This window comes from Accipiter gentilis, chromosome 31 (assembly GCF_929443795.1).
Source record: "Accipiter gentilis chromosome 31, bAccGen1.1, whole genome shotgun sequence".
Taxonomy (NCBI): Eukaryota; Metazoa; Chordata; class Aves; order Accipitriformes; family Accipitridae; genus Astur; species Astur gentilis.
The window spans coordinates 21,055,988-21,072,784 of record NC_064910.1 but is presented as its reverse complement, the minus strand read 5'-3'; the positions used below and the strand labels follow the sequence as shown (position 1 = coordinate 21,072,784).

General features: G+C 47.3%; 1 long non-coding RNA gene across 1 annotated transcript; it reads right to left on the bottom strand.

Annotated features, from left to right (window-relative positions):
- Positions 1–10,706: 10,706 nt before the first annotated feature.
- Positions 10,707–14,654, bottom strand: LOC126052904 (uncharacterized). Its single transcript, XR_007510184.1, has 4 exons — positions 14,451–14,654; positions 13,780–13,871; positions 13,444–13,696; positions 10,707–13,198 (listed from the first exon to the last, which is right to left on the bottom strand). It is a non-coding gene; the product is annotated as an uncharacterized LOC126052904 (long non-coding RNA).
- Between the last annotated feature and the right edge of the window lie 2,143 nt (positions 14,655–16,797).

Here is a 16,797-nt window from a genome sequence, read left to right as displayed (position 1 = left end):
ACCTAACTGCTTACATACACCTAACACATCATATACTACAGCTATTTGGCAGTTACAGTTTAAACAATGCAAGTCAGTTTGTAAAATCCCCAGTGCTACAATACCTCAGACTACCAAAAAGCACTGGTGGATTTCCTAATGCTTTTGGCAGTACTGAAGCATGCAGAGCAACACGTTTTCATGTTATCTCGACTGTTACAACTGAGAAACCAAAGACCAGTGATGCCATCAACTTTAGGAAGATGGGCTGTGCTTGGGTGTTTGGACTTTTTTTTTTTTTACTTTTTTTTTTAAAGAGAGTGAAAAGTCTCATTACTGATGACTTCTACTGTCAAGTCAATCACCTCTGAAGATCCACTCTGATGGGAAGTTCATAAAACAAAATTTCTTTGAGTGAGAAAGACTTCCATTTTGGAAAATTCTTTCCAACTGAAGTCAAAATTACACACTGTAGGTTAAAGGAAAAAATACATTCCTGAAGCAGTAAGTCATCAAAAACACCTCAGGGCTCACTGTCACTAGTTACAAGGCTGCTAATGCTTCCTGGGAAAGCCTGGGAAACACATAGATGCGACGCCCGTTTGTCCTGTTTTGTCCGTCCGTCCGTCATCGTCCCCGTCCGTCCCCCATCCGTCCCCCGTCCGTCCCCCCGTCTCTTCTTTGACCTTGATTGCTTTTAGTACGGATGCTAACTACTGTAAGATATTTTAAAAAACTCATGGACTGTAAAAGCATAAAGCTTTTATCATGAAAACAAAGTCTGTTTCTTCTGAACACCTGAACTCTTATGAACAGTTTCTTCCCTCTTTTAGTACAAAATTATTTTCACAGTATCATTTACTAGCAAGCACACAGAAACAGATGATTATGCTTTCAGGAAGAGAAAATAAACTGAGGGAACTAAGCTTTGTATAGGTGTAACATGCTCCAGAACAGAACTTATTTTTAGTATTTCTGTTAAAATATTTCACGTAAAAAAAAAGTAAAAGGAGAGTTGGCACACTCTCAATGTTAAAGCCCATACCACAAGTACCTTTGCAAAAACGCAGACACACATCGAGGCGTACCTTGTACTTGCAGGCCACTACGGAATCTTTCCCTCTGTCTCATACCGTCATGGCAGAAGAAAGGGCAACCACAGCGAAACAGTGCCAGCTGACATCCAGCTGAGAGAAGAAAAAAACCCAACACATTAGCACAAAGCTGGGTAGGAAGCCAAAGCTGCCTTTTTTTTGTGAAGGTTTGTGAAGACAGTATGACTGAGCGGAGGAAAAAGTATTTTTGCATCATCTTCGGTACAGTTGTTGACACAGGCCACTAGAGTTTTTGCATCTTTCAGACAACCGTGCTTTTTTTTTTTTCTCCTTTCTTTTTTGACTCATTGGCAACTTTACTTTCACTAGAACTCACTTTCCTAGATACACGCAGGTGACACACCCAGAGACCTACATACATTTTCTCAAGCTTTAGTACAGCCAAGGCTCCATCAAACCTATACATCGCAAGTGGAGTATTTTTGCTAAAGAGTACAGCAACACATATGTCCTTGTGAACTGCCTTGTTGCAAAAAAGGAATCATTTTTTCCAGTCCGTTGCTCCAAATGGGCAACATCTTTTAAAACCGCAGTTGTGCCACCAAACCCGCTCAGGGTCCCTCCTAGCTTTTGACCGCCCTGAGATTTACCAGGCACACGCTCCATTCCACCTTCCAACAGCAAAAATACGTTAACGCTCTCGGACCCAGAGAGCAACCCTACGGATGTCCACGCACACAGCCCACTGTTTTGATGAGGAGCCACCGAGCATCCCTGCGAGCACAGCTGCACGCGCCAGATAGGTTTCACCTGCGCCGCGAGTTACCGGTTTGCAGTGAACGTAGTTTCTGACACTTTACACCGAAAACCGTATCTTGATGCTTCGCCACAGCAGAAACGACCCATTGCTAGGACGCTACAAAAACACAGTAACATCGACTGCAAACCCACAGCAGGAACAGCTCCAGAAATATTTAGACCAGGAACAAGGGAGAAAAATAAAACAACTTCATCTCACGCACAGGGGAGCAGCAGGCAGAGAAAAGGGTTGGCATTCTGAGCCCTTACAGAAAACGGGCATTCTCCTTCCCTTCCTCAGCCCGTCCGTTAAGGTCTAAATGCTGCAACACTAAGACAATGTCGAGAGTAGGGAACAGCAGCCCTGCCACTGGACTTGCCATCGACCCATGCTATTTACGTAGCAGGACGCGGACGCAGAGGGACACGTTTTGCCACACGCAACCCTGAACTTCCTGAAAATTTACGTTTACCAAAAAATGCCATTTGGAACATATTGCCAAACAACATTCGGCAATAAAGCTTTGATGCGTTTGACACACGCAAGTTTTTGGTCACTTGCTATTTGCTTCCTGTTGCTGCTGCTGTTCTTCCTTCAGAAATTCTACCTGTAGCCAAGTTATTCACTACTGGTTCAAGCATTTGCCTTCCTGGTATTACCAGCACATTCACAGAGGCAAGTAACTTAACTGCTCTTCTACAATTATCCAAACGACAATTACAGCCATGAAAGAGAAGGAGAGGTCAGGCAGCAGAAGAGCTCTGCAGGCTGGCACCAGTCAATATTGCACTCTCTAAAACCAAACAACACAACAAAACCGTGACCCTGTATCCTCCTTTTTTTTTTTTTTTCTTTCTTTCAGAGCTCATCCCTGCCTCAGCATTTTGTCTTGTCAGAGCATGAAGCGCAAGTGATCCGTACCCTGACGACTTTTGCGTGTGATGAACGCCTGTCCAGAAATAGTCCAGATCTGCAAGACTGGCGTCATTTTTACGGTTTTAATCATCATAACTAAGTTTTATGTACTCACGCATTTGTGAGGAAACTAATTAACTTTTAGACACTGCCTCTCCTTTTTTTGGGGGGTGGGGGTGGAAATGTGTTAGAGACTGAAAAACGTTACGATTCAGAGCTCCCAACCACGAGGGAGTGGTGGAGAAATCAATGAAAGCAAAGACCAACAGCAGCAACTTCAACTGAAAGTTGGCTTTAATTCCGATCACGTAATTAAGCGACAATCCAAGTCTATGCCTCGGTCCTAGGAATGACTAGCCCCTTTTTGGAAGGACAAACTTTTTCACTTAAAAGTCCTAGACTGAAGACTCCGCTGAACGGAATGGGGATTGTGCCACGGGACAACATGCCATCAACACTCTTAATGGGGAAGGAAAAAAAAAAACAACCAACAAATAAAAATCAAGTTTAAGTACCAGTTCCCATCATGTTTCACTCATTACATTTCTACTGGCATCTAGGTGCTCAAAAATGAACTACAGGGACACCACATATTCCTAAAAATTCAGTTATACATAAAAAAGTAAAAGGCTATTTCCAACTTGCCCATAAAATCAGCATGAACAGAGAGAAGAGAAACACTCGACCCTGAAGAAGCTAACAGGCAGCTCTGAATTTACCAGACAGGAAATTTCATTCTTTCGCCTGAAACAAAAACACATCAAGGGACCAGTTCAGGAACAGGGCACGATCTGTTAACAGCAATTTTTCCATCAGCTTTTCTGCACTAGCAGCAAAGTTGCCTTCTCTGTGGGTTTAACGTGGAGCATCTGTAGTGCCCTCAAACTCGCAAGCGTTTCTCTCTGCTCCCCCAGCCCGATACGTGCGATTACCTGAGCAGCAAGCGGAATTGACCACGCAGAATTTTCTTCGTGTGACACGGAAGGTGACACTGGGAGAAGAGGAGACAAAGAAACGAACCTGCTTGTCACACCCAGCCAACAGTGAAAAGACAGGGGAGGATTCTGCCGGAAGGGCTCTGCACCCCAGGAGCTCCTGCTGGCCGGTTTCTCTCCCCTTTGCCCGGTACCAAGGGGACAACGACAACTTGCCCACGCCCCCTTGCAGGGGAGGCTGCCCCAGGAGAGCCGGGGAACCCCCACCTCGCTTCTGCCTGCGGGAACGGACCGGGCGAGACCCTCCACACAGAGAGAGGAGCGTGGCGTGGATTGCATCCCCGAGGGAAGAGGCCGGGCTCCCCGCTGGCAGAAGGACAACTCACCTCCCCGCTGCTCGGAGCTGCTTGCTGCGGACAGCCCTGCCTGCGCCCGGCCGCTCTTCGGCCATGCTAGGAGCGCAGTCCGGCTGACGGACGCTCCAGTGAAAAGATGCTCCAGCTAATTGTGCCTCCTGCTCGTTATAGGCGCAGGTACTTTTGCCTCTGGATAACGCACGCTCCAGACAGCGAACACCCCGCCTCGTTCCAGCTCCTGCTTGCTACAGTTCTGGCTCGCTGAAGCCCGAGCTCCGCACTGAAGCTCCGGCTGATTTCAGCTGCTTCTCCTTACAAGCTCCAGCTACGTGCAACGGCCTGGGCTTTCCATAAGGCTGTATATCAACTGCTGTCAAAACTGGAGCATTAGGATTAAACGTCAGAGTTACACGCCAAGTAAATATCCGGTAGTTTGGGCGATTAATTACTTAACAACTATTCTGAGCAGTGCAGAAAGAAGAGCTGGAGTCCAAGAGGGCACATGGGGTCTGAAAAGCGCCTTTCCCCCCACAGACCACCGCAGATGTTGAGTTCGGCCCACTGCGTGCTGGCCTCCCGAACTTTGGCGTCCGACACAACCAGACCCCCATCTCCGGGAAGGGTCCACGCACCCTGCCTGCCCCCCACTTCCCCCCGCAGCCCCCAACACCCTCCCACCCGCCTGCAAAACCAGCCAAGCCGGCTCCCGCTTTTGGCCCCCACACCAGCTGACTCGGGGCCCATTTGGGAGCCAAAAAACCTGGCTGCTGAGCCTGTTCTCAAGGCCCAAACACGCAGGGCCGGACCTCAGTTTCTGGGCCCAAAGCCGGGCAGCTCAGTCTGTTTCCGAGCCCCCACATCAGCCACGCGAGCCTGTTGTCAAGCCACAGAAACAGAAAACTTGTTCTCCATTTCTGACCCGGCAGCGCCCACGGGCGACGACAAGCGTCGCCACCCCACAGCCCTGCACCCCCGGGGCCCCACACGTAGTTTCGGGGAGCGCTCGGCACCTGCGGAGGGCCCGGCCCCACGCCTCTGCGGGGCAGCCCCAGCACAGGCAGGGCGCTGCTTCTCGATTGCCGTTTCAGGCTTTATTTCCCCGCCATCAGCGGCACGGCCAGGCCCCCCCACCCCAAACCCCCCAGCCGAAGCACCCCCGCGGGTAGCCGGGCCCAGCCACCCGGAAAACAAGAAAACCAAAGAGGGAACAAGAGAGAACCGCGCTCACGGCGTGGCCTCTGGCAGAGGGAAAGAGGCAGCAGCGACCGTTATTACCGTAGCTCCGCCCTGGCCGGAGCCCCTCCGTCCGCAGGGGCTTCCGCGGACGGACGCCGCTCCTTCCCCGCGCCGCTGCTAACGGCACCCGCGTTAAGGGAGACTCGAGAACACCGGAGGGCCAGCTTGCCGCCATCACGACAGGGCTCGGGGGCTGCCTGCGGCTGCAGCACAAGCTTCAGGGGAGGGGCTGCAGCTGGGGGCAGCCGCAGGGGCCGAGCGGGGCTGGGGAAAGGCGCCGGGGGAGCTCCGGCGACTCGGGGAGGCGCCCGCTGGCCGCGCCTGGGGGGTGCCCGCCTCCGTCCCCTCTTCCCTTCTGTCGGCTCTCGGGGACCTGCCCGGCGCTGCCCTGGCCCGGCTCGCCTCCGGCGGACCGGGCGCCTGCCGCGGCGGCCGCTTCGCAGCTTCCCGTCCCGCCAGCCCCGGGCGGCCAGCGGGCAGGAGGCACCCGCCGCCCCCGCCGGAGGGGATCGCTCGCCTCACCCGCGGTCCCGGCGCTCGCCCGCTGCCGCCGACACCCGCGCCCTGCGCGCCGCCACGCTGCTCCCGGAGACCGCGCATGCGCGCCGCCGGCCGTACGACGGCGCGCCGGAGGGCTCAGAGCCGGCGCGCGAACGCCGGGCTGCAGTACCGCACTTTGCCCACAAGGCGGCACCAGCGGCGGCGGCGCTGCTGCTGCGCACCTGTGCGGTGCCGGCGCTGCTGTTCGGCGCTTTGCGCGCGGAGCGCCCGCCGGCACCGCGCCCGCGGGGCGGCAGCGGCGTTTCCTTACCGGGAGGGAGGAAGCAAGGAGCGCGGCGGCACTTTCCCCTGGGGACGCGCTGCCGGTACCGTCGGACCACGGCTGCCGTTACAGGGGCACCACCGCGCCTTTGCAGCCTCCGAGCTGTAGTACTGGATGGATTTTGGGCGCCGGGCAGCAGCAGCCCCGCCGCAACGATCCTCTTCTGAGCGTCAGCTGCAGGAGGGATGACTGACAGCTCAGCCCAGTAGAGACCAGCCGCAGGCGGCAACTCCTTACTGGGGGCACAGGGCTGACGTCGCCCTGCCCTCTCTCCACTCACAGCCCGGGCACTCCTCTTCATCGCCTCCCTTCCAAAAAGCACCCGAGCGGCAGCAGTCAAGTGCAAGGAACAGACAATTCGGGCGGCCGCTTCTGTCCCTGCCCCCCCACCCCATTATCTAGAGAGGAGAAGCAGCACAGGGAACCTGCAAATGGGGAGGGTGGGGGAGGGGGGTGTCCCCTGGAGCAAGCCCCAGGGACTGCTGTATCCCTCTGCATGGGGCATCAGGGTTGCGGGAGCGACAGCAGCCAGTCAGCAGACGCTGGCGAGAGATTTACAACAAAAAATAACGCCTGGTTCAGGTGACAGCCTGAAGGCAGGCCACAAGAGACCCAAAGCTGCTTCATGCCAGAGGGGCAGCTCTGTTCGGCAGGAAAGGCCGCGGCCCAGCGCACCAGATGCGAGCGGCCCACCTGCAAGCCAGCGATACCCCGGCGACCCTGGGGCTCAGTCGGGGTGGGCACCTCCCTGCTATCAGAACGCTGCTCTCCTAATCCTGCACGCACGCAAGGCTCCTTGCGCCGGGCTTGTCTCTTATCGAAGAGACGCTGCACGGTGTTACGTACCGCCCTGCCCTCCGGCGTTCAAAGTAATCAGACGTTGAGGCAGGGAAAGCAGAGAGGCCTGTCGGGATATTAGATGTCCTCAGCAGAGGACCACAGAGCCCTCGAGGTTCCATCTTTGCTCCCTACAGGAGCGTGGCTCCGCACTCCTTGCCGCTCCTGCCAGCAAGCATCACAATTGCCCTTTACCGCCTGCAACACGGCCCCAGTACTGCCGCTTACAGAGCGAGAGGCGCTTGTTATAAAGCGGCGATGAAGAACAAGGACGGCCCGTCGAGATGGCAGGAGGAACACAGAGAGCCTCCAGCATTAGCCAGGCAGGGCTTGCAACTCACCTCGTGTCGTGGTTTAACGCCAGCCGGCAACGAAGGCCCACGCGACCGCTCACTCGCTCCCCTGCCCCCAGCGGGACGGGGAGACAATCGGAAGGGCAAAAGTGACAAAACTCGTGGCTTGAAACGAAAACAGTTTAATCATCATTAAAAAGAAACAACAACAACAACTTGTAAGGAAAAGAAGAAGAACAAACGACAGAGAACAGGGTGCAGGCAGCACACCAGGGGTCTGGAGCCTGATGGATGATGGGGGGTGGTGGTGTGGAATATGGAGGAGGGAAAGGAGGGAGGCAGGGCAGGAGATAGGAGAGCAGGGGGCGCAGGGGGAAACAACTCGCGTGGGTTAAAAACTCATGTGGGTGAAGGGGGTGGGCTGGAGCAGGAGATGGGGGGGCATTTGGGGGAGACACGGACAAGGGGTAGGGTATGTGTGGGTACAAAGGTGCACGGGGTGTACTAAAACAAGTTGTGCTGCTTTACAAAAACATGGTCCCACCAGAATTCAGTAGGTTTTCTTCTGCTCTTAAACATTAATCAGGCACTTAAAAGCTTCAGTAGACTTTTAAGTTCAAACCTCCGACAATTTACGTAGTCTTATCATTTCTGATATCCATGATATGTGAAAATAAATCTTTCAGTTTAATACTTGTCACTGAGAGAGATACGTGTTAATCTAAACCACACAAGGGGAATAATATCATGTTCGCCATGTAGACTTTACTAAGAGGTTGAAATTAAATTCTCAGGATCTTTTAAGCCTCTAAGCATAAAATAATTAGTGTAGCTTACAGATGTGGAAGACAAATATTTTGGTATCATAACCAAAGTAGTCTTCTCCTCTGTGAAATGCAACACAATCTGTAATAGTGCATCAACACTTCAAAACCCACTCTGTCTCTCCTCTTTTCTCATTCAATGTTTTATTTATTTCAAGAAATTCTTTCATTATCTATCCCATAAAATGAGAAATAGATTATTATGGAAGAGCTCCTAAGATAAAAAGTTAATGCATTAGACTAGCTGTGATATAAACATTATTTGAGATATATTTGTGTGTGATGTTCTGATGAATTATCTAGTTGTTTACAATTGCAGGACTTCTCTCAGTAGTAAATCACTGACAATGTGCATGAACACAAGAAACTATTCATGGGGCACATTCATCCTTTATGCGGTTAAATGAAGTTTTTAAATCACAAAAAGATTTGGCTGTTACACAGTCTGTGTAAATTACATGATAGTAACCCAAACCACAAGACCATGTCTCTCCTACTTTGCTCTGCTGCAGAAGAATCTCAGCTTGCAAAGCACATCAGTTTTCTGTAACACAGATAACTAGGGTGCACACAGTCAGAGTTTTCAGTTAGAAGGCCACAGAAAGAATCATAAAGAGACCAAGTATCTTTTCCTTAAACATCCTGTTTACAGACAGCTATGTTACCTCAAAGTGCTATGAAAGTTACTTTCTCTAAAACTATCTTCCATTTAGTTTTCCTTTCTTTTTTTCCCCTGAAAACAATCTTATAGCTTAATCCTTATAGGATTTTTTTCAAGTTTTGTTTTTTTTCTAATGAGTATCAACACATGAAAACTCTAAATAGTTTCAGGAAGGTCAGTATTTGCTACAGTTGCACTTGATACAACATCCCACTTTTTTTTCCAACAAGCAAACGAGTTCAACCCAGTTTCTTTCAAGAGCCATACAGGAGAAAGTACAGATTCTGCTCTGTCTGCTAACAAGCAGGCAAAGGAGCTGCTACCAATTTGAAAACTATAGAGGCTCTGCTGTGCCCATTTTGAACTGGGGAAGAAAAACAGCCCTTCTTGTTTCAATATTTAGGTCCACTTTTTCTCATTTGCAAAGCAGATCCACTGCCTTGGGAGACTGACCAGAATTACCTGGAACAAACATTATTTTTGCCTAGGATCTGTTTGTTAGTTGAGAAAACAGTCACTATGTCTCTATGATAATATTACACGATTTCATCACTACATTTCTGTCTCAAGGGGCCCAGTTGTATTTTATTTTCTAGTAACACATTATCTAATTCCTGTCTCTGACTTAAGAGATGAGCAACATGCAATTTTTTCAATGTCTGCTTATCACATGAGGAAGTCAACAAACCTCTTGTCACAGTTACAAGCAGTTTTCAAAGACGTGACAGTTCGCTCCAGTCATCAACTGACCCTGAACAAGTTGGAAAATATAAAAGGATCAATAAATGTGAGAAAGACCTTTGGTATTAGGGAACCCAGACAAACCGGTGCAGCTTTCTTCCCTATTGATTCGAAGAGAATGCTGTTTGACTGCTGCTTATATGGATAATCCAAAAATTATTTGCTATTCTTCTTAGCCAAAGGGCTAAGGCAGTACCATCAGCAACTTCATAATATACCCTGAAACATGAAGCAGATATTACAGCTCCAAGTCTGAGGAAACAGCATCAATGATTAAGACAGCTCTAACATGGAAGGCCTGGGAAGTGGCAGTGGTATAAGGCACTAGCAATTTATCAGGGCTCTCTTTCAAATGCTGGCATTTTCTGTGACTTGGATTTTGCCTATTATTATGAGATCATTACATCACCTATCACACAAGTGTAGCTTTGTTAACTTTGAAAGAAAAGCTGCTAGACAATATACAACACAAAGTTAGACAAGCGAGGGCAGTACACAGTGATGTCACAGGCAATCTGGAATTGGGCACCCAACTTGAATTCCTGGCTTTGAAAACCTCTCTCCAAATGACTTACCATCTTTCACTAAGATCCAGCAGCAGTTCTCTCCTGTGCCTCATGCTCTTCTGTAGTCAGCCAAAGCCCACGGAGCTGCACTGTAGGCTTGAAGACCAGTATGCCAGCCTCATGTCCTGTTTCTGTCACCTAGCTTTTATGTACCATTTCTCACTAATTAAAAGGCCCAGTGATTACTTGTCACACATCACACTTGAGTTAGTTAGTACATCCAAGCATTATTTTTGCAGCAATATATTTGCATGGATTACCTGTTGAACCCTCCAGATGATGTACTGCTTTTCAAGAAGGGTGTAGTATAACTGGCGAGAGTCTACAGTAAGTCCAAGAGGGTGCTCAACGATGTACAGGAGTCTGACTTCAAAGTATAAATTGAAAAACAGCTGCTTAACCTGGAAAGGGCAATACTGAAGAGAAATAACAATGTTTAAACTCTAAAAGGTAGCTATAAAAAAGACACCTTGTGTACATCTACTGCACACAGTTACACAGAATCATGGGGCTTAAATTACAACCTGAAAAACTTAGGGTATGTAGCAATCTTTGCAACAGTAGTAATAATTACAGGAAATGTTTAAGAATAAATTAGGCAAGCATTTGTCAAGAATGATACAGAATGATCATTCACCTTTAGAATGAGAACAACACTAGACTATCTTTAAAGGTTCTTCTTTCCCATTGCTGTCCCTCTCTGTATGTCTACCCTCACCAAACACAAGCATTGTCCCCAGCTGTGCACTTACAATTATATCTGCATATGCACATGTCTAGATATGCAAATTTATTTCTTTATTACACACAGTTGAAGGAGAGTACTCATAGGTAAGCCAATTTACATAAACAGCTTTTGAAAGTTAAACACCTCAGCTTCTTGCAAAACATTAGCCCAACAGAACAGCGGGAGCGGTATGTAAATCCTTATTCCAAAACAGTGTTCTCTTAAATCTTACGAAAACCATTTCTAATATAAAGCCTAACTCGTCTATTTTCTGACACTCCCCTTCTCTGTCATCAGGTACTTATTAGATAGTAAAACAACTGACTGGGGGAAAACACCATAACTAGCACAATAGCTGACTTCCGTAGCAGTTGCATATTACGTCTGAATAAACGTTAGTTTAGTAGGTATATAGGTAGATACACATTCATAAATACACAAGAACTGAAAGGAGTAATCTGTAACTGGTAGACTAAGAACTCTGCAATAGCATGCAATGTAGATCAACATACATCTACAGGGAAGGTGTTACAATACAAGGAAAAGTCAGTTTTGTATTTACAAGTTAAAACTGTAACCACAGGGAATTGTGTTAGGTGCAATGAATCATGTTAGGTATAACCATAGAAACCTTAGATATTTTCTATTGAATTTTGTGTTTGGAAACTAGCATTATGATTGAAACAATAGAGGTAATTATAAAAGTATAGTCAAGTGATTAACTAGTAATTACTCATAAGTTTTGTAGTTCTTTGCTCTCGCGACTAGATGTTCTTGTATGTTAGATAAGAACAATATTGGAACTGACCACCTGTGGTTGAAACTGTCTTAAGCTTCAAAGAGCAAGGACAAGAAACTAAGATGACTGTCATGGACACCTGTTTGCTGCTTGGAAACCCCCTTACCCTTCCCATCTTGATTTGAATATTGAGGATTCCAATCAGTAGAGCTAAGTGAAATTGACCAATGATTGTTTTTAAATAAGAATATTGATAAGGTTATATAACTAGTGAAACCAATCATTATAAAGCTTAAATTTAAGAGTGAGCATAGTATGCATTTTTATGTAAAAGAACTTATGTAACAATGATTTGACAGAAAAAGTGTATAAAAACTGATGGATTTTAATACTAACATGCCTTTGGAGGAGCGATTCCCCATGTCCCCAGCGCTGCAATAAACAAAGTGCCTGCTTCTTAACGTCACACTGGTGTTAAGGAATTTTATTCTGGATTTTGGTAACAAAGGGAAGTACAGAAACATTCTTCTGGATTAAAAAAATTATGCGGCAATGGTAGGTAAAAGTACTTGGAACATGTCACTTGCAAGCCACTGAAACAATGTCTGCAACAGCAGTAAGAACACTGGCAAACTATCTTCTCTGTTCCACAGTGCCTTGAAACCAATATGCGTTGTCTGTTGCCATTAACAAACAAAGGCATTACAATCAGCAGAAGTGTGTAGGACACCAAAAATTAAACTTTTAAATATGTCACATACAAGATACTCATTCTCAGTACAGTCTACAAGGTTATACAATTGTAAAATAACTTGTGAGAATGAGAATCCTGAAGTCTGCCCTGGGTTAAATAAGTTTTAAAATTGCATTTTCTTTTGGTTTTTTTTCCAACTGTTTTAGAAATAAACGAATCTTGGTAAAGTGATTCCCACACACTGCACAGACAGTGTTTCTCCCACTGTGAGAGGAGTATAAAAATAACTCTTACCTATATGTTAGACAGAGTGACTGAGGTCATGGGAGAATCTGTACTTTTCCACTGATTAAAAGGAACGCGCCAGGTGCTTTGGGCCTCCTATGCAGCCAGCACGTGCAGTTGCCTGGTAACTTCTTCTGAGCTATTGCGGGGCGTGAGGGGTGTATTATCAATGTGTATAAAAACCTTCTGGGAGGGAATGAAGATGAGGGAGCCAGGCTCTTCTCAAGAGCGCGGACCGAGAGGACCAGAAGCAACAGGCACAAACTGAAGCATATGATATTCCAGCTGCACATGAGAAAACAACTTTTTCCTGTCGGAGGACAAATGCTGGCACAGGTTGCCCAGGGAGCTTGTAGAGTCTCCGTCCTTGGAGAGACTCTAAACCTAAGGGGACACGGTCCTGGGCAACCTGCTCTAGGTGACCCTGCTTAAGCAGAGGGGCTGGACCAGATGACCGCCACAGGTCCCTCCCAACTTCAGCCATTTTGTGTGATTCTGTGCTTTGGTTTGATTCCTAAAGCTTCTGACCTCAGCCCTGGTGCCTGCTGGAAAGGATTCTGGGACAAGGGATGATCCCAAATTCCTCCAATACAATTCATCACAAAACATCTACCTAGCCCAGAATATAATATAGCAGACATAGCCAGAAGAAAGAAAATACCCTTTTATTGTGGATCTCAAATGCGGGAGCCCAGGAGTCACAGTGGTTCGGCCAGTACTGGGAAATCACCACCTACAACGGTAATGTCAGAAAGCACCGATAAACCTACAAAGGCAGGAATAGGCAGGATTTGTTTCCCCTGTCTTTGGGGAACATAGTTGACAAGGAATTGTTTATAGCCCAGAAGAAACAGCTATGGCTGGCATTGACTAGGGGTAATGCCCTTAGAGACCTGTGCACATGCAGAGATGCACAGGGCCCTGGTGCCATGCAGGATGAGGAGCCCCTGGGGAGCAGCCATGGAGTTATTTCCATACCCTGTGCAGCACCATCCTTCACCGTCCGTGCCAGTGAGTTCGACTGATGTGTTCAGAGTTGGGAAAGATGGGCAGCAGAGCCTGGTACACACCTGGCCTTCTTCCCCTTCCGGCCCTTCCTGCTTTTTTTCAGTCCCTGTCTTTTTCTCTCTTCCTTCTCTTCTTTTCTTGTTGGCATTCCCTCTCCTCTGCCCAGGCCTCTTTTCTCTTTCTTTTTCTTCGGTTTTCATTTTCCTGGGGGGAGCCTGCAAACCTTTCCACCCCACAGCGTGATTAGATAAGTAACACTATCATCTGGAATCAGTTCTTGATTTAACCAAAGCTGACTCATTTTACCTTCTTTCCTCTGAAAGGCTCTTTAGTTCCTCTGTACATACCACAGTGCCTACTGTGGTCTCTGGGGTGGTTGGAAGCAAAGCAATGGGTGCCTAAAACAGAAATGTCGGTATTAGCAGGTGGCAAGGAATGCCCTGGAGTAGTAGGCAACAGTTTGGCTAATTGCTAACTCAGCTCTACATAGAAGATCCCTTCAGCTGGTTTGCATTAGCCCTGTCTTCCAGGGGCCTCCCATTAGAACACGATGTTCACACAGGTATGTCACACTCAGTTCACTTGTGGGGGCCATTCAGCAGTCCCGTCCCACCCCCCAGGCAAGAAAAGGCTTGCCCACTTCCTTCTGCCAGGGTTTCTTCTGCCCTCCCAAGACAGAGCTCTGCAGATATCCCTTTGGTGCAATACCACCTTCTGTGGTGGAAGGCTTTGCTTTTGAAATCTCTCTTTTTGTAGGTATTTGTAGGTATTTCCGTTGATTAAGCACATGCCTAATGCATTTGAGAAACAACCCTTCCAGTTTTACTTACAATGTATCATTCCGGGGAGGGAAAAAAACCCCACACTAAGCCACAAGAGACCGAATGCCAGGAGGAGGCACCGCAGCTACTTGGACTCATCTAGAACTCCCCTCCTACACTAGACGTGTTGTCCCAGTGTTTGTGGAGCTGCCATACCTCTGCCGTTTCTCATCCCACCTCCATGGGTGCCCCTCCTGCTTTCTGGAGGATGAGCAGAGATCGTGGTGTGTCCAGGAAGGCTTTTGCCTGGTGGTCCACATCTGCCTTGCCTGCAGGGTCACGTTGCTCTTCCAAAGGCAGCTCTGGAAAGCAAAAGCATGTGCAGCAAAGTGACTTGTTGGAAATGGGTAACAGCTAAAGCAAAACCCACCTGAAGTTCTACACCGGCTGTCTGCTCAGGCTGTGACAACCCTCAGTCCCTCCTCATACCTGTGGATCTGCCCATGGGCGCTGGTGACTCCTCAGCTGAGGGACTGGAAAGGCCTGCCATCTCCTCCCCAAAGATTTCCTGCAGTTTTCAGTCAGGAACTCCACCAGCACCTTCACCTGCACACAGGAAAGCCTTGCTTTCAGCGCAGGTGCCCGAGAAGGTGCCAAGCAGCCTTTCCCACTCCCGACCCTTGCCTCTGTGCAGAAGGATGTCGCTGTGGGGCTCCTCTTGCAGGCAGTACACACACACCCCGCCCCCCCAGCATTTGTTGAAGAGAGGGGGCAGCCAGAGACCTCTGAACAGCCGAGTTCAGATGGGCCAGGAAGGCTGCAGCCGGCTGCTCAACACAGCATACTTTCTTGGTCACCTCCAGCATGGCCTCCAGTGGGAGCAGGTCCTCGTTGGCACTGCACAGATTTCAGTGCCAGACAGGTCATTCAATAAATATATCATTCTACCATTAAAATCTGTGAATGACAGTGAAAAAGTTTCATAAAACTGCTGAAAAAATGTAAGCATTTTTTGTTTGGAACTACTAATATCTACACACAACAAAGTTCTTGGCATTTACAAGAACGATTCTATAGAACAGCAGAATTTGTTAGTAGTAAACCAGAACAGATTTGTAGTACCACACTTCTAGTAAAAAAACCCCACAAAACTAATCAGAAATTCAGCCTCTTTATTAAATCCTACAGAAGACTTCTGCAAGGAGGTGGTAGGGGAAACTTAAATTACTAATTTCATACCTGATAAGGCCATTGTATATCCTAACTTGAAATAAAAAAGCTGATCCTATACTGTGTATAATAAATACTGACTGTTTGTTATGAATAGAAGTTAAAGTGAGAACAAGTAACTTCACTATTCTATCCTGTTGCTAGCAAAAAAACCAAACCATGAAACCTTTGCGTTGGAGAGAACAGATTTAGTTAAACCTTGTTCTGCTATGTACACAGCATAATTTTAGAAGCCAAAGTTGTATCAGCTTTCACAGGTGAAATTGATCCTGTGTCAGCCTTCTGAGAAGCTTCTTTCTGTGAAAAAGTTGGACATCTGAGACTACAGTCAGACATAATGCAAGTGGCAAGCCAAGTTCACGCATCAGTTAGCCAATATGTAGACAGTGAGAGGACTGTGTGACTGATGCTGGAAAAAGAAGTAACAAAGCTATATACCAAATACTTCCTCTTTTGAAAACAAACAAAAATCAAAAAAACACAACCAAAAAAACCCAACAACAAAGAACCCATTAACTTCTGTACAGTTACTGCTGTTGAATTTCAACTTACAAAGGAAACTGAGGGGGATGTGAAATCGAATGTATAGTCATTCATTTTTTTTATTTTTTTTTAGTTCAACATCCAAGTAATTTTCAAAATTTGTTTGGATTTTTTTTTTTTTAATATGTAGTTCAGTGCACTAATAAATCTTAGTGTTGTGCAGACAGAAAGGGAAGGCAAGGGCATGAATATTTATTATTGACAATAACTTCTTCCTCTAAGTGACAGAGACACAAATGAGACGAGGTGCTGTGCTGGACTTCCTACTCACCTACAATGCGGGGCTTGTTGAGAACATGAAGGTCAAAAGCAGCCTTAGGTGCAGTGACCATAAGATGGTGGAGTTCAGGATCCTGTGGAGAGTGAGGAGGGTAAAAAGCAGGCTGTCCAGGTTTCAGCTGGAAAAGTTAATTTTCTCCTTAGTAGCTGGTATAGTGCTGTGTTTTTGATTTCGGATGAAATAATGCCAATCACACACTGATGTTTCAGTTGTTGCTAAGCAGTGTTTATACTAAGTCAAGGACTCTTCAGCTTTTCATACTGCCCTGCCAGCAAAAGCTGGGGGTACAAAAGAAACTGGGAGGGGACACAGCAAGGACAGCTGACCCAAACGAGCAAAAGGGGTATTCCATACCATGTGACATCGTGCCTAGTATATGAGCTGGGGGAACTTGGCTGGGGCGCACCATGGCTCGGGGATTGGGTGGGCATTGGTCAGTGGCTGATGAGCAATTGTATTGTGCATCACTTGTTTTGTATATTCTATTATTATTATCCCTTCCTTTTCTGT